At 39.1% G+C, this 21,032-nt stretch overlaps 1 long non-coding RNA gene and 1 pseudogene across 1 annotated transcript; one reads left to right on the top strand and one right to left on the bottom strand.

Annotated features, from left to right (window-relative positions):
- Positions 1-6,449: 6,449 nt before the first annotated feature.
- On the bottom strand, positions 6,450-18,728 carry Gm35827. The gene is made up of 4 exons (XR_383853.2): positions 18,653-18,728; positions 16,341-16,400; positions 7,090-7,210; positions 6,450-6,666 (listed from the first exon to the last, which is right to left on the bottom strand). It is a non-coding gene; the product is annotated as a predicted gene, 35827 (long non-coding RNA).
- A 30-nt stretch (positions 18,729-18,758) lies between these two features.
- Gm2803 lies at positions 18,759-19,902 on the top strand (annotated as a pseudogene).
- The last annotated feature ends 1,130 nt before the right edge of the window (positions 19,903-21,032 follow it).

Raw genomic sequence — 21,032 nt, 5'->3', positions numbered from 1 at the left:
AGCTTAATTTAAAATCCATGCTCTTTAGTTCTCCCAACGTCAGAAAACCAATGTCTAACCTCTTGGGTTTTGGCCTTCTTTTCTCCTGCCCGGGCCTCTCATGTTATTTTTTTCAGGAATGAATTCATTGGTGGGATGGCTTTACCTTAATTAGTGACCTTGAACTGTAGAATGCATTAGAGAACGGAAGAAAGGCTTATGTGTCTGAAATGCTGCTCAGCTGTCATTTTCTTTAGGGTAAATTAATGAGTATGGCAGCTAAGACACCTGGGTTATAGTTCCTGCTCTGTATCCAGCGAGCAGAACGACATTGATCCAAGCCCACATGGGACCTCAGTGCCTTCATCTCGAACATTAAAGATTTGCACTAAATTATCTCTAAGATTCTTAAATTTTTAATGGTTTTAATTATCAGCTTCATTCATTTTTAAGCTTCCTCTCTTTTGTTGGCCTTATGGGTGTTGACACCTCCTTTTCTATCTAAATAGCATACAAGATAACACATCTAAGTCAAAGGCACAATTCTGGCTTTGTGGGAGCAAAGACCAACCAAATATAGGGAAGGCTAAAGTCTGTGTTATCTGTGGGTTTCATTTAGCAAAGCATACTTTGGCTTGTAATTCCATATCTTAAGTTTAAAAATTACTTTATTCTTCAACATAGAGTTTCTTCACGTCTTTGATTGATTATTTAACATAAAATCTCAAGTATCAACTTTAAAATTGGGGATGTTGCTTTTACTTTTGATATTTAAGAAAAATATATCTTTTTCATCTCTCCAGCATAACCTTTGCAGTTTATGTACTGTTACTAGGTTAGTATTAGCCATGTGTGGTCATTTACTATCTCTGTGCCCTACTGAATTGCTTAACATAAGGATTACATTTATAGCTGCCTATTCTCCTCAATATCTAGAATAGTATCAACCTAGTCTGCAGAAATGTAAGCTAAATTTCAGAAAACAACATAATAGAATATCTCAGAGACACAATCTAGTCATATTTCAAACACATACATGTCAGTAACAAATTGACTGTTCTATTTTACTGAGTGACATTTGAGAAAGTAAAAGCTTTTCAAAACCATGTTATATATTACTAATGATATTAAATAAAATTACTCATGTCTTTCCACTGCACTATGTCAAGTTAGCTAGTGTATATTTACACATGGATAACCTTTTTACAAATCCTACAAGTTAGATGTTACTGTCCTCTCTCCATTTGACAAGGATAAGGCTAAATCTCTTTAAGATTACAGGTTTGCATTCTTCTACATGATAACCGCCAGTTGTGCCAACATCATTTGTTGAAAGTACTGTCTTTCTTCCACTGGATGGTTTTTGCTCCCTTGTTAAAGACAAGTGACCATAGGTGTGTGGGTTCATTTCTGGGTCTTCAATTCTATTCCATTGGTCTGCTTGTCTGTCGCTATACCAGTACCATGCAGTTTTTAATCACAATTGCTCTGTAGTACAGCATTAGGTCAGGCATGGTGATTCCACCGGAGGTTTTTTTTATCCTTGAGCAGAGTTTTTGCTATCCTAGGTTTTTTGTTACTCCAGATGAATTTGCAGATTGCCCTTTCAAATTCATTGAAGAATTGAGTTGGAATTTTGATGGGGATTACACTGAATCTGTAGATTGCTTTTGGTAAGATAGCCATTTTTACTATGTTGATCCTGCCAATCCATGAGCATGGGAGATCTTTCCATCTTCTGAGATCTTCTTTAATTTCTTTCTTCAGAGACTTGAAGTTTTTAATCATACAGATCTTTCACTTCCTTAGTTAGAGTCATGCCAAGGTAATTTATAATATTTGTGACTATTGAGAAGGGTGTTGTTTCCCTAATTTCTTTCTCAGCCTTTTTATTCTTTGTGTAGAGAAAGGCCATTGACTTGTTTGAGTTAATTTTATATCCAGCTACTTCACCAAAGCTGTTTATCAGGTTTAGGAGTTCTCTGGTAGAATTTTTAGGGTCACTTAGATATACTATCATACCATCTGCAAAAAGTGATATTTTGAGTTCTTACTTTCCAATTTTTATCCCCTCGATCTCCTTTTGTTGTCTAATTGCTCTTACTAGGACTTCAAGTACAATGTTGAATAGGTAGGGAGAAAGTGGACAGCCTTGTCTAGTCCCTGATTTTAGTGGGATTGATTCCAGCTTCTCCGCATTTACTTTGATGTTGGCTACTGGTTTGCTGTAGATTGCTTTTATCATGTTTAGGTATGGGCCTTGAATTCCTGATCTTTCCAAGACTTTTATCATGAATGGGTGTTGGATTTTGTCAAATGCTTTCTCCGCATCTAAGGAGATGATCATGTGGTTTTTGTTTTTGAGTTTGTTTATATACTGGATTACGTTGATGGATTTCCATATATTGAACCATCCCTGCATCCCTGGGATGAAACCTACTTGGTCAGCATGGATGCTTGTTTTGATGTGTTCTTGGATTCCGTTAGCTAGAACTTTATTGAGGATTTTTGCATCAATATTCATAAGGGAAATTGGTCTGAAGTTCTCTATCTTTGTTGGGTCTCCTTATACTAAGGTCAAATCTAAGTGGATTAAGGAACTCCACATAAAACCAGAGACACTGAAAGTTATAGAGGAGAAAGTAGGGAAAAGCCTCGAAGATATGGGTACAGGAGAAAAAATTCCTGAATAGAACAGCAATGGCTTGTGCTGTACGATTGAGAATCAACAAATGGGACCTCATAAAATTGCAAAGCTTCTGCAAGGCAAAAGACACCGTCAATAAGACAAAAAGACCACCAACAGATTGGGAAAGGATCTTTACCTATTCTAAATCAGATAGGGGACTTATATCCAATATATATAAAGAACTCAAGAAGGTGGACTCCAGAAAATCAAATAACCCCATTAAAAAGTGGGGCTCAGAGCTAAACAAAGAATTCTCACCTGAGGAATACCGAATGGCTGAGAAGCACTTGAAAAAATGTTCAACATCCCCAATCATCAGGGAAATGCAAATCAAAACAACCCTGAGATTCTACCTCACACCAGTAAGAATGGCTAAGATAAAAAATTCAGGTGAGAGCAGATGCTGGTGAGGACGTGGAGAAAGAGAAACACTCCTCCACTGTTGGTGGGATTGCAAGCTTGTACAACCACTCTGGAAATCAGTCTGGTAGTTCCTCAGAAAATTGGTCATAGTACTACCAGAGGATTCTGCAATACCTCTCCTGGGCATATATCCAGAAGATGTTCCAACTGGTAAGGAGGACACATTCTCCACTATGTTCATAGCAGCCTTATTTATAATCACCAGAAGCTGGAAAGAACCCAGATGCCCCTCAACAGAGGAATGGATACAGAAAATGTGGTACATTTACACAATGGAGTACTACTCAGCTATTAAAAAGAATGAATTTATGAAATTCCTAGCCAAATGGTTGGACCTGGAGGGCATCATCCTGAGTGAGGTAACCCAATCACAACAGAACTCACATAATATGTTCTCACTGATAAGTCGATTTTAGCCCAGAAACTTAGAATACCCAATATATAAGATACAATTTGCAAAACACATGAAATTCAAGAAGAAAGAAGACCAAAGTGTGGACACTTTGCCCCTTCTTAGAATTGGGAACAAAACACCCATGGAAGGATTTACAGAGACAAAGTTTGGAGCTGAGACGAAAGGATGGACCATCTAGAAACTGCCATATCCAGGGATCCATCCCATAATCTGCTTCCAAACACTGAAACCGTTGCATACACTAGCAAGATTTTGCTGAAATGACCCAGATATAGCTGTCTCTTGTGAGAATGTGCCGGGGCCTAGCAAACACAGAAGTGGATGCTCACAGTCAGCTATTGGATGGATCACAGGGCCCCCAATGGAGGAGGTAGAGAAAGTAACCAAGGAGCTAAAGGGATCTGCAACTCTATAGGTGGAACAAAAATATGAACTAACCGGTACCCCCCCGGAGCTCGTGTCTCTAGCTGCATCTATATCAGAAGACTGCCTAGTTGGCCATCAGTGGAAAGAGAGGCCCATTTGTCGTGCAAACCTTATATGCCTCAATACAGGGGAATGCCAGGGCCAAGAGATGGGATTGGGAGGGTGGGGGAGTTAGTGGGGGAGCGTGTGGGGGACTTTTGGGATAACATTGGAAATGTAAATGAAATAAATATCTAATAAAAAAAAGATTACAGGTTTGAAAAGTAGGGCTCCCATAGCTGAACTGAGGCTACAAGAGTCTAAACCAATATAGGACATTGCTCGTTTTTAAAGTTAAATGATCCACACATGATAGTCATATAATAATATAATAATAATATTCTTTAATAAGGCTACATTGTTTCTCAATTTTACCAACAATATGTACTGATAGTCCCAGTTGGTTTGGGAATACATATACAGAAATAGGTACTCTTAACTCTTCAGAAACTAATAGACTAGAATGACCATCAAGGCACATATTATGATGTTAGATTTGCTAAAATACAGAGGCATATGAATTTCCATTTTTAAAAAAAGGTGTGTGCGTATGTGTGTGTGTGTTTATGCTTCTTCTATGCAGGTACTTATACAGGTAGGAAGAAGATGTCAGATTCCCTGGAACTGAAGTTGCAAATGGTTGTTGGGAACCAATCATGGGTCAATCTCTCCACTCCCTCTTCCATACCCATTTATAAAATTTAATGAAAATGGGCAAAGACCTATAGATGGTAGGAGAAAGTGATGGCATTAGAAGTGGTGTTGGAAACAAAGGTAGAAAGTTGCTTTGTGTGAGAAATTCTGTCTAGAGAAAGCAGAGAGAACTGGAGAAAAGCAAGGATGGTAAATTTGGAGAAGACCTTAGGAAAGAAGCCACACTAACCAAAACCTTGCTCCCCATCTAATGACCTATTAAAGAGCAAGAGTTAGTAGGAGGACACTGGTTTTATGATGCTGTTAGGTACGACTGGAGGCATTTTAAAAGACTGAAGGGACACGGTTAAAATGAGGACCTGTGTTGTAGTTCACTTTAATAGAAATATCACAGATGCTTGAACCCAGAAGCAACAGTGAGGGACGATTGGAAATAATAAATACAAAAAGTACCAGACACAGGATAAACGGGACTAATGTGACACACAGGTTAGGCTGGAAGGATTGTTAGAAGGAAGGATGAGTCAGGTGTCTCCATAGCTCTACAGACATTATGGAGAACGGGCAGTTGTGCCTAAGGACACCAAAGCAGAGCCTTCAAGTCTGAGACGTTCACCGTGAGATACATATCCTACATCATGACTTCCTAAAAGAAGTCTGGGCTAGAGAAAAGGACCTAGAAGGGAGTCACTTAATGACCCAGAAGAGCTGTCTGAAAGCAAGAAAGGATGCGTCATAAGGAAGGAAGTAGTTCACTGGAATTATTGTTAAAAGCTCTGTTCTCAGGAAATACTTCAACCATTGAAAAATACTGAAAACACAAAATTCATTTTAAAATAAAAGCAACATAGATCAGTAGTACTTTAGAAATTAAGACAATTTAAACTATTTATTAAATCACCTTAAAATTTTATTCTGGTTATTTTTTAGTGTGGATGTTTTCACAAAAATAATGAAATAGTTGGGTATTTTGTTTGTTTGCTTCCTTAAAAGATATAATTGACATTGTAGAGCCAATGAAAGCATTAAAAATTGGCATGAAAATCAGAGTTACAGAAAATTGCATATACTACTGTGTTTAAAGGATTCTAAAGAACCTCTTGTATAACCCATGACATAAGTAATAATTCAAAGATTAAAATGAGATGTATTTTTTCAGATATTTTCAGCAGACCCAATAATGGATGCCATCATTTCTGTATTGTTTTGTTTGGAGTGTAACAATAGAACTAAACTTTGTACAGATATGTAACATGGAGAAAGTAGAGGCTAGTGCCTTCTGGGTAGTGACATTTTGCCCCTACACCGAAGATGATTATGGTTACTTCTTATGTTACTTCTAAATGTTCCCCTGAATAAGGAAGAAAAGCTATAGAAAATGAGTGTATATATATATATATACACATATACATGAAATATTGGTTTGTGGAGATATTGAGTATTTTTCATGGAACAGGATCAAATAATCATGTCCGTTATGTCTTTTGAGCTCTCTTGCACTAGAGTATGCAATTTTCTGTATATCTAATTTTCACTCCAATTTTTTTAACATTTTCATTGGCTCCAAATACCAGTTATTATCTTTGAAACAAACAAACAAACAAACAAACAAACAAACTACCTCCCACAAAATTTCATTATTTTTGTGAAAATATCTACAATAAAAATAACCAGAATGAATTACTGTACTTTGACATTTTTCTTTCAAAGTATATGTTGTTCTATTAAAAATATCCTCTATTCCAGAATAAATATCAATTACGTATATGCTTAGTCTTAAAGCTACCATGTACCTTGGGACATAACTAATGGGATTTAGGCCAACTTAACATTTCTTCATAGTCAATGTTTAAGCCACATGAACTCAGGAGTGAAGATTTATTCAAACAAATGTGTCTACCTAATTAACGGTGTATCCTGTGAATCTGCCCCATATTAGTAGCCACTAGGAAGGCAGGCGACAAGGATTACTGGTTCAGGCTGGTTCTTCCATCTTGACCATGATCACTGGCAAAGGTTATATTCAGTGCTGTTCTTGCATCTACACAGTAAGATACAGAGATAAAATATTTTGGGAAATCAGACTTTGTGAACCTTTAAGGATGTGCCTTCAAACCCCAGGAACAATGGTGTCTGTTCGGCAAAGTACTGCAAGCCCATGGATAACTAAGGCACTAACTGTCAGAGAATATAAATTCTACATTCAAATAAATCTCCCTTGCTCTATATATTATTATGTAAACTTGTACAAATTTATTCAACTAGTATTCAAAATGCTGATAGAGAAGATTCTGTGTGTGGAAGACCTTGCCAGTCAGTTTCTGACAACTTGTTACCATGAAGAAATTCTCTAGTTATAGACTACTTTGGGGTTAATGGCTGCCTTTCTATACAGTAACTAGGAAAGCAAGACAAAGCTTTCCCACCTGCTCATCATTCTTTTAGCCCAACCAAAGGCACTTACTTTAATCTCTGTTAATCAATGCACTGTCACATTTTAACTACGGAGCTGGTGACAGGAAAAAGAAACTGCAGAGCTCTCAGAAGGCAGACACTGGCAGCAGTGAAGCTACAAGGTAGCATGCCTGGAAAACAAGTTGAGGATTTAAGTGCTGAGGTGGGCAAAATTGTCAGAAAAGAAAAAAAAATCTGAGGGAGGGGGTTGCCATCCCACAGTAAAAACTCTGACCCATAATTGTTCCTGTCTGAAAGAACTGCAGGGATGGAAATGGAGAGGAGCCTGAGGAAAAGAAGGTTCAGTGACAGGCCCAAAGTGGGATCCAGCTCAAGGGGAGGTCCCTAGACCTGACACTATTACTGAGGCTATCGAGCACTCACCAAAATGGACCTATCATGACTGTCCTCTTGAGAGACCCAACAAGCAACTGAAAGAGTCAGATGCAGATATTTGCACTTAACCAATGGACAGAAGCAGCTGACCCCTGTGATTTAATTAGGGAAAAGCTGGAAGAAGCTGAGAAGGAGGATGACCCTGTAGGAGGACCAGCAGTCTCAATTAGCCTGGACCCTGAGCTCTCTCAGACACTGGACCACCAACCAGGCAGCATAAACCAGCTGATGAGGCCCCCAACACACATACAGCAGAGGACTGCTGGGTCTGGGTTCAGTCAGAGAAGATGTACCTAACCCTCAAGATACTGGAGGCCCCAGGGAGTTTAGAGGTCTGGTTGGGTAGGGAGTGGGTGGTGGGGACATCCATGTGGAAAGAGGGGTGTGGGGTCGAGGTATGGGATGTGGAACAGTCAAAGGGTGGACTGGGAGGGGAATAAAATCTGGAGTGTAAAAAAATGAATAAATAAATAAAAGATTAAACAAATCTGGACTGAAGTTGATGATTTTTATATGGCTCATAGCTTCTGATACTTGGCTATAGCAGTTATTTCTTAGTCAGAGAGTTTTGTTCATCCATTAGGGATTTGTTTCTGGAAGCTTATTCTTTGTGTCCTTTGTGCTTTCCAAGCAGTTCTGTGTTACTAAGTATAAGCAGTTTCCATGTCTTGCAAACAAAACACTGAGGGGTGAGATGTGGAATATCTCATATCACTGTAAATTTAAATGAATAAGCAATGCAAACAATTTGTAAAAAATTGATTTTCAAATAAGTTAATAAATTGGTACATGTTTAGATTACAAACCTCTAAGACAGCCTATGTGTGTGCAATATATCACTTTGCTTCTTGCAAAGTAAGAAGCCAAGTAGGGAAAATACAATTTAAATCATATTTACTAGGACTCAATAAATATACTCAGAATTATTTCACATAGTAAGCATCTCCATGTGATCCCACGGAGGATGTCATAACATTTAGTATCTGGGAGATTCCTAGGACCAGAGGCTCATTTGGGAAGCAGTGAAAAGTTTCAATGAGTCAAAAGGAGTTGACTCATTTCCTAGTTTACTCACAAAAGAAAATTACTCTCTTATTTAAATTTCACAATAAGACAAATAAAAACACAACTGTTGGCATTTAGTCTAGGCTCTGCCCTATAGTTACCTGGCAATAGCCAGGTGTGCCTGACTCACTATAAAAGGGGCTGTTTGCCCCCTCCTCTCTCTCTTGCTTTCTTGCTCTTTCCTCTTGCCCTCTCCTCCTCTCTCCCCATTCCCCTCCTCCCTCTCTCTCCAGTTGCTCATGGCCAGCCTCTACTCCTCTATTCCCTCTGTCTTTCTGTCTCTGTCTCTCTGTCTCTGTCTCTCTCTTTTCTCTCTACCTTTCTCTTTCTCTACTCCCTCAATTCTCCCTCATGCCCTGAATAAACTCTATTCTATACTATACCATACATGTGGCTGGTCCCTCAAGCATGTGTCCACAGAGGCACCCACTTCCCCCACACCTTATCACACATCCACCTGACATACCCCTTATCTCCTTATTATTATTTTTTATAAAAAACAACAAAAACTATTAGCATTGTAAACACAAAGATGTGTTGGCTGCTTGGCACAGTAATGAGGAAGAAGGCAACAGAAAATGGGACAAACAAAACCAAAGATGGAGGGAAAAATTGAAGTCCTATAAAGCCACAGAAGGGCAGCCATGTGGCCTTATTCACATGTCTATGCTGTGTTCTCTTAAGTATCATACAGACATCAACACTTGTATGTAATTTTCACACAATGGCTTTTACTGTTAAGGTGAACAATAGGATTCTAAACATTTTCACTGAAACCATTTTAATATGCCTTGGATCTTGACCTAGGCTGTGGTATCTTTCTATAATACTCATCAAATTCATGTTCAATTTATCCCATCTTGGGACAGAAAAGTTTTGAAAGCTTTATTGATGTCTTCCCTGAGCTCTCAGTATTCTATGATGTACCTCTAATGCATGTTAGATGTATGTTGAAAGATGATAGCATCTATAGTTATATCTCCACATGTTGGTTCTCAAGGTCATGAGTACCTTGAAGATTGCTGTTAAGGTGTTGGAATATGCTTAATCATATTTTACATTTATTATTTTATGAAAATCAAGAGAAGAGAAGGCTGTGATGGCAATAATATGAAAATGACCCACACTCATATCACCTGAGAAAATTGGAAGATTATAAAATGCTAAAAATATGGGGATTTTGGCCACACCACGATGAATAGATTTAAGTTGATGAGCAGTTTCAAAGTACTGTGACAAATTAAATATGTTCCATTATACATCACTGATATTTAGAAAAGAAATTAAGTACATACTCTCACACACTCATGCACACAAACACACTGAATAGCAGAAAATACAGGAACTGCTCTTTATGGATGTGGAACCTTAGCAGTATATTATGTGCAAACGTTAGATAATTAAAAAGGCAGCATGTTAAAGTTCCTAGATTGGTACAGTACAGGTTTGTTTCCAGGATCAAGTAAACAGCATGGACTCCACAGAAAGTTGTCTGCACAGACGAGAGTGTGGACCACAGAAGCTAACAGCTTCTGGGACAGGCGAGAGCCACAGAGCTTCTGAGGCAGCACCATTTTTGGGCTTCAGACATCCGGCCACCTTCCCAGCCAGAGGTCAGGTGTCCGCCTGGCCGGGGAGACCCTAGCCTCAGGATCCGCAGGAGCCATTTTGGTTCCGGGACACCTCAGAAAGTAGTCTGCACAGGTGAGAGTATGGACTACTGAAATTAACAGATTCTGGGACGGGCCAAAGCAACACAGCTTCTGGGAAAGGTTCTGTTTTGGCCCTTCATCTTCAGCCAGGAGGAGGTCCAAACACCAGATAATTGTGCAACTTCCCTATAAGAGGTGACCTTGCCTGCAGAGACTGCTCTGACCACTGAAACACATTGGATAGAACTAGTCTCCCAGGTCTGCTGATAGAGGGTAACAGAATCACCAGAGGAACAATCTCTAAACAGAGACAACTATAACAACTAACTCCAGGGATTATCAGATGGCAAAAGGTAAACGTAAGAATCTTACTAACAGAAACAAAGACCACTCACCATCATCAGAACCCAGCACTCCCACTTCACCCAGTCCAGGGCACCCAAAAACACCTGAAAATCTAGACCTGAACTTAAAAGGATATCTCATGATGATGGTAGAGGACATCAAGAAGGACTTTAATAACTCACTTAAAAAAATACAGGAGAACTCTGCTAAAGAGTTACAAGTCCTTAAAGAAAAACAGGAAAACACAACCAAACAGGTAGAAGTCCTTAAAGAAAAACAGGAAAACACATCCAAACAGGTGATGGAAATGAACAAAACCGTACTAGACATAAAAAGGGAAGTAGACACAATAAAGAAAACCCAAAGTGAGGCAACACTGGAGATAGAAACCCTAGGAAAGAAATCTGGAACCATAGATTCGAGCATCAGCAACAGAATACAAGAGATGGAAGAGAGAATCTCAGGTGCAGAAGATTCCATAGAGAACATCGGCACAACAATCAAAGAAAATGGAAAATGCAAAAAGATCCTAACTCAAAACATCCAGGAAATCCAGGACACAATGAGAAGACCAAACCTACAGATAATAGGAGTGGATGAGAATCAAGATTTTCAACTCAAAGGACCAGCAAATATCTTCAACAAAATTATAGAAGAAAACTTCCCAAAACTAAAGAAAGAGATATACATGAACATACAAGAAGCCTACAGAACTCCAAATAGACTGGACCAGAAAAGAAATTCCTCCCGACACATAATAATCAGAACATCAAATGCACTAAATAAAGATAGAATACTAAAAGCAGTAAGGGAAAAAGGTCAAGTAACATATAAAGGCAAGCCTATCAGAATTACACCAGATTTTTCACCAGAGACTATGAAAGCCGGAAGAGCCTGGACAGATGTTATACAGACACTAAGAGAACACAAATTCCAGCCCAGGCTGCTATACCCAGCCAAACTCTCAATTACCATAGACGGAGAAACAAAAGTATTCCACAACAAAACCAAATTCACACATTATCTTTCCACGAATACAGCGCATCAAAGGATAATAACAGAAAAAAATCAATACAAGGATGGGAACCACATCCTAGAAAAAACAAGAAGGTAATCCCTCAACAAATCTAAAAGAAGACAGCCACAAGAACAGAATGCCAGCTTTAAAAACAAAAGTAACAGGAAGCAACAATTACTTTTCCTTAATATCTCTTAATATCAATGGACTCAACTCCCCAATAAAATGACATAGACTAACAAACTGGCTACACAAACAAGACCCAACCTTTTGCCCCTTACAGGAAACTCATCTCAGAGAAAAAGATAGTCACTACCTCAGAATGAAAGGCTGGAAAATAATTTTCCAAGCAAATGGTCTGAAGGAACAAGCTGGAGTAGCAATTCTAATATCTAATAAAATTGACTTCCAACCCAAAGTCATCAAAAAAGACAAGGAGGGGCATTTCATACTCATCAAAGGTAAAATCCTCCAAGAGGAACTATCAATACTGAATATCTATGCTCCAAATACAAGGGCAGCCACATTCATTAAAGAAACTTTAGTAAAGCTCAAAGCACACATTGCAACTCACACAATAATAGTGGGAGACTTCAACACACCACTCTCACCAATGGACAGATCATGGAAACAGAAACTAAACAGGGACACAGTGAAACTAACAGAAGTTATGAAACAAATGGATCTGACAGATATCTACAGAACATTTTATCCTAAAACAAAAGGATATACCTTCTTCTCAGCACCTCATGGTACCTTCTCAAAAACTGACCACATAATTGGTCACAAAACAAGCCTCAACAGATACAAAAGTATTGAAATTGTCCCATGCATCCTATCAGATCACCATGGACTAAGGTTGATCTTCAATAACAAAATAAATAATAGAAAGCCAACATTCACGTGGAAACTGAACAACACTCTTCTCAGCAATACCTTGGTCAAGGAAGGAATAAAGAAAGAAATTAAAGACTTTTTAGAGTTTAATGAAAATGAAGACACAACATACCCAAACTTATGGGACACAAAGAAAGCATTTCTAAGAGGGAAACTCATAGCTCTGAGTGCCTCCAAAAAGAATCTAGAGAGAGCACACACTAGCAGCTTGACAACACACCTAAAAGCTACAGAACAAAAGGAAGCAAATTCACCCAAGAGAAGTAGACAGCAGGAAATAATCAAACTCAGGGGCAAAATCAACCAAGTGGAAACAAGAAGAACTATTCAAAGAATCAACCAAATGAGGAGCTGGTTCCTTGAGAAAATCAACAAGATAGAAAAACCCTTAGCCAGACTCACTAGAGGGCACAGGGAAAGCATTCTAATTAACAAAATCAGAAATGAAAAGGGAGACATAACAACAGATCCTGAAGAAATCCAAAACACGATAAGATCCTTCTACAAAAGGCTATACTCAACAAAACTGGAGAACCTGGATGAAATGGAGAAGTTTCTAGACAGATACCAGGTACCAAAGTTGAATCAAGATCAGGTTAATGATGCAAACACCCCTATATCCCCGAAAGAAATAGAAGCAGTCATTAATAGTCTTCCAACCAAAAAAAGCCCAGGAGCAGATGAGTTTAGTGCAGAGTTCTATCAGACCTTCAAAGAAGATCTAATCCCAGTTCTTCACAAACTATTCCACAAAATAGAAACAGAAGGTACTCTACGCAACTCATTCTATGACGCCACAATTACTCTGATACCTAAACCACAAAAAGACCCAACAAAGATAGAGAACTTCAGACCAATTTCCCTTATAAATATTGATGCAAAAATCCTCAATAAAGTTCTTGCTAACTAAATCCAAGAAACATCAAAACAATCATCCATCCTGACCAAGTAGGTTTCATCCCAGAGATGCAGGGATGGTTCAATATATGGAAATCCATCAATGTAATCCAGTATATAAACAAACTCTAAGACAAAAACCACATGATCATCTCGTTAGATGCTGAGAAAGCATTTGACAAAATCCAACACCCATTCATGGTAAAAGTCTTGGAAAGATCAGGAATTCAAGGCCCATACCTAAACATGATAAAAGCAATCTACAGCAAACCAGTAGCCAACATCAAAGTAAATGGTGAAAGGCTGGAAGCAATCCCACTAAAATCAGGGACTAGACAAGGCTGTGCACTCTCTCTATACCTATTCAACATTGTACTTGAAGTCCTAGCCAGAGCAATTAGACAACAAAAGGAGATCAAGGGGATACAAATTGGAGAGGAAGAAGTCAAAATATCACTTTTTGAAGATGATATGATAGTATATATAAGTGACCCTAAAAATTCCACCAGAAAACTCCTAAGCATGATAAACAGCTTCAGTGAAGTAGCTGGATATAAAGTTAACTCAAACAACTCAATGGCCTTTCTGTACACAAAGGATAAACAGGCTGAGAATGAAAATAGTGAAACAACACCCTTCTCAATAGTCACAAATAATATAAAATACCTTGTCGTGACTCTAACTAAGGAAGATGGAAAGATCTCCCATGCTCATGGATTGGCAGGATCAATATAGTAAAAATGGCTATCTTGCCAAAAGCAATCTACAGATTCAATGCAATCCCCATCAAAATTCCAACTCAATTCTTCAACGAATTAGAAAGGGCAATCGGCAGATTCATCTGGAATAAAAAAAAACCTAGGATAGCAAAAACTCTTCTCAAGGATAAAAAACCTCTGGTGGAATCACCATGCCTGAACTAAAGCTGTACTACAGAGCAACTGTAATAAAAACTGCATGGTACTGGTATAGTGACAGACAAGTAGACCAATAATGGAACAGAATTGAAGACCCAGAGATGAACCTACACACCTATGGTCACTTGATCTTTGACAAGGGAGCTAAAACCATCCAGTGGAAAAAAGACAGCATTTTCAACCAATGGTGATGGCACAACTGGCTGTTATCATGTAGAAGATTGAGAATTGATCCATTTCTATCTCCTTGTACTAAGGTCAAATCTAAGTGGATTAAGGAACTCCAAATAAAACCAGAGACACTGAAACTATAGAGGAGAAAGTAGGGAAAAGCCTCAAAAATATGGGTACAGGGGAAGAATTCCTGAATAGAACAGCAATGGCTTGTGCTGTAAGATTGAGAATTGATAAATGGGACCTCATAAAATTGCAGAGCTTCTGCAAGGCAAAACACACGGTCAATAAGACAAAAAGATCACCAACAGATTGGGAAAGGTTCTTTACCTATCCCAAATTGGATAGGGGACTAATATCAATATATATAAAGAACTCAAGAAGGTGAACTCCATAAAATCAAATAACCCCATTAAAAATGGGGCTTAGAACTGAACAAAGAATTCTCACCTGAGGAATACCAAATGGCAGAGAAGCACCTGAAAAAATGTTCAGCATCCTTAATCATCAGGGAAATGCAAATCAAAACAACCCTGAGATTCCATCTCACACCAGTCAGAATGGGTAAGATCAAAAACTCAGGTGACAGAAGATGCTGGTGAGGATGTGGAGAAAGAGGAACACTCCTCCATTGTTGGTGGGATTGCAAGCTTGTACAACCACTTTGGAAATCAGTCTGGCAGTTCCTCAGAAAATTGGACACAGTACTACTGGAGGATCCCGCAATACCTTTCCTGGGCATATATCCAGAAGAGGCCCCAACCGGTAAGAAGGACACATGCTCCACTATGTTCATAGCAGCCTTATTTATAATCACCAGAAGCTGGAAAGAACCCAGATGCCCCTCAACAGAGGAATGGATACAGAAAATGTGGTACATTTACACAATGGAGTACTACTCTGCTATTAAAAAGAATGAATTTATGAAATTCCTAACCAAATGGATGGACCTGGAGGGCATCATCCTGAGTTAGGTAACCCAATCACAAAGCAACTCACACAACATGTACTCACTGATAAGTGGATATTAGTCCAGAAACTTAGGATACCCAAGATATAAGATACAATTTGCTAAACGCATGAAACTCAAGAAGAACAAAGACCAAAGTATGGACACTTTGCCGCTTCTTAGAATTGGAAACAAAACACCCATGGAAGGAGTTACAGAGACAAAATTTGGAGCTGTGATGAAAGGATGGACCATCCTGTGATTGCCATATCCAGGGATCCATCCCATAATCAGCTTCCAAAGACTGACACCATTGCATACACTAGCAAGATTTTGCTGAAAGGACCCAGATATAGCTGTCTCTTGTGAGACTATGCCGGGGCCTAGCAAACACAGAAGTGGATGCTCACAGTCAGCTATTGGATGCATCACAGGGCCCCCAATGGAGGAGCTAGAGAAATTACCCAAGGAGCTAAAGGGAACTGCAACCCTATAGGTGGAACAGCAATATGAACTAACCAGTACCCCGGAGCTCTTGACTCTAGCTGCATATGTATCAAAAGATGGCCTAGTTGGCCATCACTGGAAAGAGCAGCCCATTGGACTTGCAAACTTTATATGCCCCAGTACAGGGGAACGCCAGGGCCAAAAAGGAGGAGTGGGTGGGCGGGTATGGGGGACTTTTGGGATAGCATTGGGAAATGTAAATGAGGAAAATACCTAATTAAAAAAATAGTAAACAGCATGATCTAGCACTGGGTCTAAGGTAAGGCTCTTGGCCAGCAGTGGAATGCTTACAGCTGAATAACCCTGCTGATAGCAGTAGGAGCTGAAAGCTTCAAGTTAGTTAGTGTTTCTCTTATGGTGTAATCATTCTGACTGTGGGTCAAGAGGGTATAACAAATCTGTAATGGATTAACTTTATGCCATTGAAGTAAAAACATAATATACCTTGGTGCTGATGTTTTTCCGTGGACTGCAATAACAGCAAGTGTCTATAAAAATACTCACCTTAAAATAAAAATTATAACAGCATTATTTAGTCATAATCATGTGGAAATTTTATTTTTTCCAGTGTTTTCTATAAAAGTGTTCACCTCTTTCTAAATGTTCAGTAATGTGCTTCATAAAAGAATAGAAGATTTAAGAATTATTTTAATTTTATTGTTTTTCATTAGGAACAATAATGACTTTCCTCATATAGCTATTGTTATTGCATTACAAACTTATTTTTGTCGTGACCAACATAACAATTCTAATTGAGTCTGTGAAGTGGTAAGAATTATGTTGAAATTAATCCTTTTGTGATAAAAATAAACTTTTAAATTGCTAGTATATGTATCAGTAACTATCAGCAAATAAAACTTGATACTGCCAAATAATTACGAAGAGAAGTTAAAATTTATCACCCTGTGAGTATCTAATACACAATACATGTAGATTTCAAATGTACATGTAGATTGTACAAATCATTTTTAGAGAAAAACAACATTTCCTTACATGGGAACCCAACACCATGACTAGACTTTGCAGTTCCTGCCTGATCTCACTTGATCCATCTGAACATTAGTCACCTGGAGACTCGGGACTTCACAATGCACAAATAAACCTTTTCATCAAACCCCCTCATCAAATATGATAAAGTCTATTTATTATTATTTTATTAGAATATGTATTTTAATTTGAATTACTTATGCTTAACATGTAAAATGTAATCATATTAAGTTAGTAAAATAGTTTAAGCATTGTAATGATTTAATTTGTGGTTAAGAACACAGACTGTGATGTCATTTAGTTAAAACCCTTAGTTTTATTTCCCTAACTCAAAAATCTAGTTATTTATGACAGTAGCTGCTTTATGGCACGTGCTATTATAAATGATATATGGAATATATACAATGTACAAATGAATAAGTAATTTCTAGTAATTTCTTAGTTGATATTAGGCTCTTTATTTGTCTGACAAAAGTGCATATTGAGTGCTTTTAATCCTTCAAAATTATGATAATCTCTATAGGCAACATTATTTTCCAACAGTGTGGAAATTAAGTATATACTCTGGAAATTTACTAAAGCTGGGCACATTCAAGAGGCAAAGTCAGAACTTGGATCTACATTTTCTGGTGTCTAGAGCTGTAGTTTTCACAGACTGTGATTTCCGGCTTCTTAAATAACTGAGTGACCGTCAACATGCAGTTCCTTCAGATATAGATCTTGCACATTCCATATGTGTGTTGATTTAAACTGTATTTCTCATTAACTCATTTTCAGTGAGAACCTCAAAAAGGGAATTCTCTTACTAAACGATTTGTGTGAAGGCCCAGCTGACGGAAAGTGATACCACCCCAGGTGAGGAATTGTTGGGCAGTTTTTGATGAATGGTATAAAAAAGCAGGTTGAGCAAACCATGGGCAACTAGCTAGTAAGCAGCACTCATTAATGGCTTTTATCTCAGCTCAAGATCCTGCCTCAACTGACTATGACCTAGGATATATAAGCCTCACAAATCTTTCCTCCGCAATTTGTGTTTGGTGATGGTCTCTCTCACAGCATAGAAACCTAATAAGGATAGAAATTCATACCAGAAGTTTGATGTCACTGTGACAGACCTGACCACGTGCTTTTTCTTTTTTTTGGGGGGGGGTGGTTGGTAGCATTTGAATTTTGATTTGAAAAGGTTATTGAATACTCAGAGCCCAGTGGGCTGTTCATGGGAGCTTAGAAGTTAAGGATGCTGCAAGCCCCATGGGGTTCGGGGGAGAAAGCAACAGTGTCAACCAGTCAGACCCCCCTGGAGCTCCCGGGGACTGGACCACAAACCAAAGAGTACACATGGAGGGACCAAGGGCTCCGGTTGTGTCTGTGGCAGAGGATGGCCTTGTTGGACATCAGTGGGAGGAGCAGCCCTTGGTCCTGTGGGGGTTCGATGCCTCAGTGTAGGGGAATGCCAGGGCAGGAAGGCAGGAGTGGGTGGGTGGGTAGGGGAGCACCCTTATAGAGGCAGGGAGGGGGTGGGATGGGGGTGGTTTCTGGAGGGGAAACTGGGAAAGGGGATAACATTAGAAATATAAATAAAGAAAATATCCAATAAAAGAAAAGCAAGGACACATGGCTAGGGTTTGTGGTAGATTGGGCCAATTAGGTCTGCGATTATAATTAGGGTTACAGACTCAGTTCAACAGTAGGGACCCAGATTGCAAAGCTGAGGTACTGCTTATATCCAAAAATCTCTGGGACTGGTGGAATGGGAAGCACATGTGTACCTGTGTTGATTTGTGCTCCTGGGAAATGAAAGGGGATCAAGGAGCCCTTTAAGAAAGTCCTGTTGAAGAAAGGACAGTAATGGAACCACCCTCTTGAGGATGACCTAACAATGAAGAACCTTGGTATCCAGGCGACCCCCACTGGTTAGAGCAAGGCCTGCAGGCTCACTTGTCAGAGGCACTAGAGAGGGCAGCGTGTTTCTCTTGCTGTCTTCATACTACTTGGAGGCTAAGGCCTCAAAAAAGACATAGGGAAGGCCACGATGGTGTCTGGAAGTACAGGGTTCACTCTTGTTGTCAACGCCTGTGGCCATTTACCTGAAAGAGAGAAATCTTGACCAAGGGTCGCCAAAACCGGCAATGCCCAGACCAGGGTGAGAATGCTTCTGACCCTCAGGATCTGAGAGTCACATCAGTGCAGAGACTGTGGTGAAGCTGGTGAACAACCTGGTGCCTTCTCTGCAGGAGGGGACCCCTTCTTTGTCCCTGCCTTTCTTTCCAAATACTGAAGATTTGCCACCCGGCTCCAGGTACTGGACCTGCTGTTCGTGAGGTATGCATTCTTCTGCCTTTATTCTGAAGAGTATGAACAAGTAAAGAACGCGCTCTGTAGCTTCCTGGATACGTGGATGGACAAGAGCCCTGAGGACTTTTGTGAGTCCACAGATTTGCTCACTCTGAAATACCTGAAGGCTTACGTGTCACACTCAGATCTTATTGTCCGTGTCAATAGGCTCCTGACCCAGTTGCAGGAAGAACAGGCCAAGGATTCACCATCCAAAGATGAGGAAGACTCAGATCTGGGGAGACACACATCCTCCTATCTAGAGATTGAATGGGTATAAATCGGCAGGAAAAATAGCAAATCTGGAGCCAGATCCACTTGTGCACCAGAGCTGGAGAGCACAAAACCACCAGATGTTTCCATGATGCATTCGTAGGTCCAGATAGATGTGGCAGCAGCAGTCCTGCCAGCACACCTGATAGCAGCTGTGGAACCTGTATGTCTGTAGATACAGAGTATCTTTCAGTAATCTCCTGCTTGCTAAGTGGGCCTACCTATTTAGAGAATGGTCCTGTCACCTCCTGTTATCAATTTGGGTCTGTCCTATATCTGCCCTGCTGCTCCTGCCCCTCAGGATCAGCCCCTGATTTCAATCCATCAGTAGTTCCAGCCCCACAACCAGCCTTCCCTTCTCCTGAGAAATAGCCTTTTTAATCATTCTGATCTTTTCAATGTTATTTTAAAGGATTCTGCAATCAGTGTAGATAATACAGAAAGAGATAATAGAGATGTGGTTTGTGAAGTGCCAGAGGGAAGTAAAGACTCAGTCTTTAGATCCTATCTTGAGTTAAAAATATTTAAAGTTTGTTCTTCTGGAGCTGAAAAATCAGCTGAGATTGTCAATGTGTCATCAATAAAGTAGAGCCTTTTCTTGGGCAACACACACACACACACACACACACACACACGCACACACACACGGCGTATAAGACATCTTGGGATGTTCCCTGGAGAAGACTGATTCTGATTCTCCATAGAGCTCGTAGATCTTAATCTGTGATGAGGTTTGAGATGTTAACATGTGTTATTATTCAAAATTAGGCAACCATATATTGAGATTCCATTGATGTATTGAGATTTCATTGATATGGCTTCTGGGTCATAACTCATAGAGTATTGGAGATAGTGTTTCCCATCAGACATACTGGTTCCTTGACTCTCATCATACCTCTCTTCAGTGTTGTTCATTGTCCTTAGTTGTATAGTAGATATGACACATTGAAATGGTACTTCTGGGTCAGTTGTTCTCTACAAATAACCAGTCATAGATCTTAAATTACACAAAAATCAAGTTGAAATATGTAAAAGCACTGAATATAATATTATGTCCTTAAAACCCAGGGAGGAAAATATTCAACACTGAACTTGACAGTGATTTCCTTTGATAGAACACTAAAAGTTCAGCCACAAAAGTAAATATAAACAGATGGGGTTCCACTCAAGCAAAGGGATTCTGTACAAATAAAGCAATCAGCAAAATAAAAACCTGCTATAAAGGATTACAGTAAGTTTTTTGACAAACTTATGTCTGATTAAGATTTCAAATTCTGAAAATATAAATGAATTCACATGAGTTAATACAACAAAAATTAAAAGGGTAACTTAAAGAACAGATATGCAATGCCTACATTGTTTCCAAAGAGGAAACTAAAGTACTTAACTTGTATGTGAAAAGCTGTTCGTTATGATTAATTAATGATTGTTTTAATTAAGCATATTAAATCAACAATAATGATATTATAACACACACCTCTTAGGACTGCTTCTATTTCAAAGGCAGTGTCAAAAGCAAGGGTTGGGAAGAGTGTGAAAAAT

The sequence above is a fragment of the Mus musculus genome, chromosome 15, assembly GCF_000001635.26.
Source record: "Mus musculus strain C57BL/6J chromosome 15, GRCm38.p6 C57BL/6J".
Lineage (NCBI taxonomy): Eukaryota > Metazoa > Chordata > Mammalia > Rodentia > Muridae > Mus > Mus musculus.
This window is presented reverse-complemented; position numbering and strand designations above follow the sequence as displayed.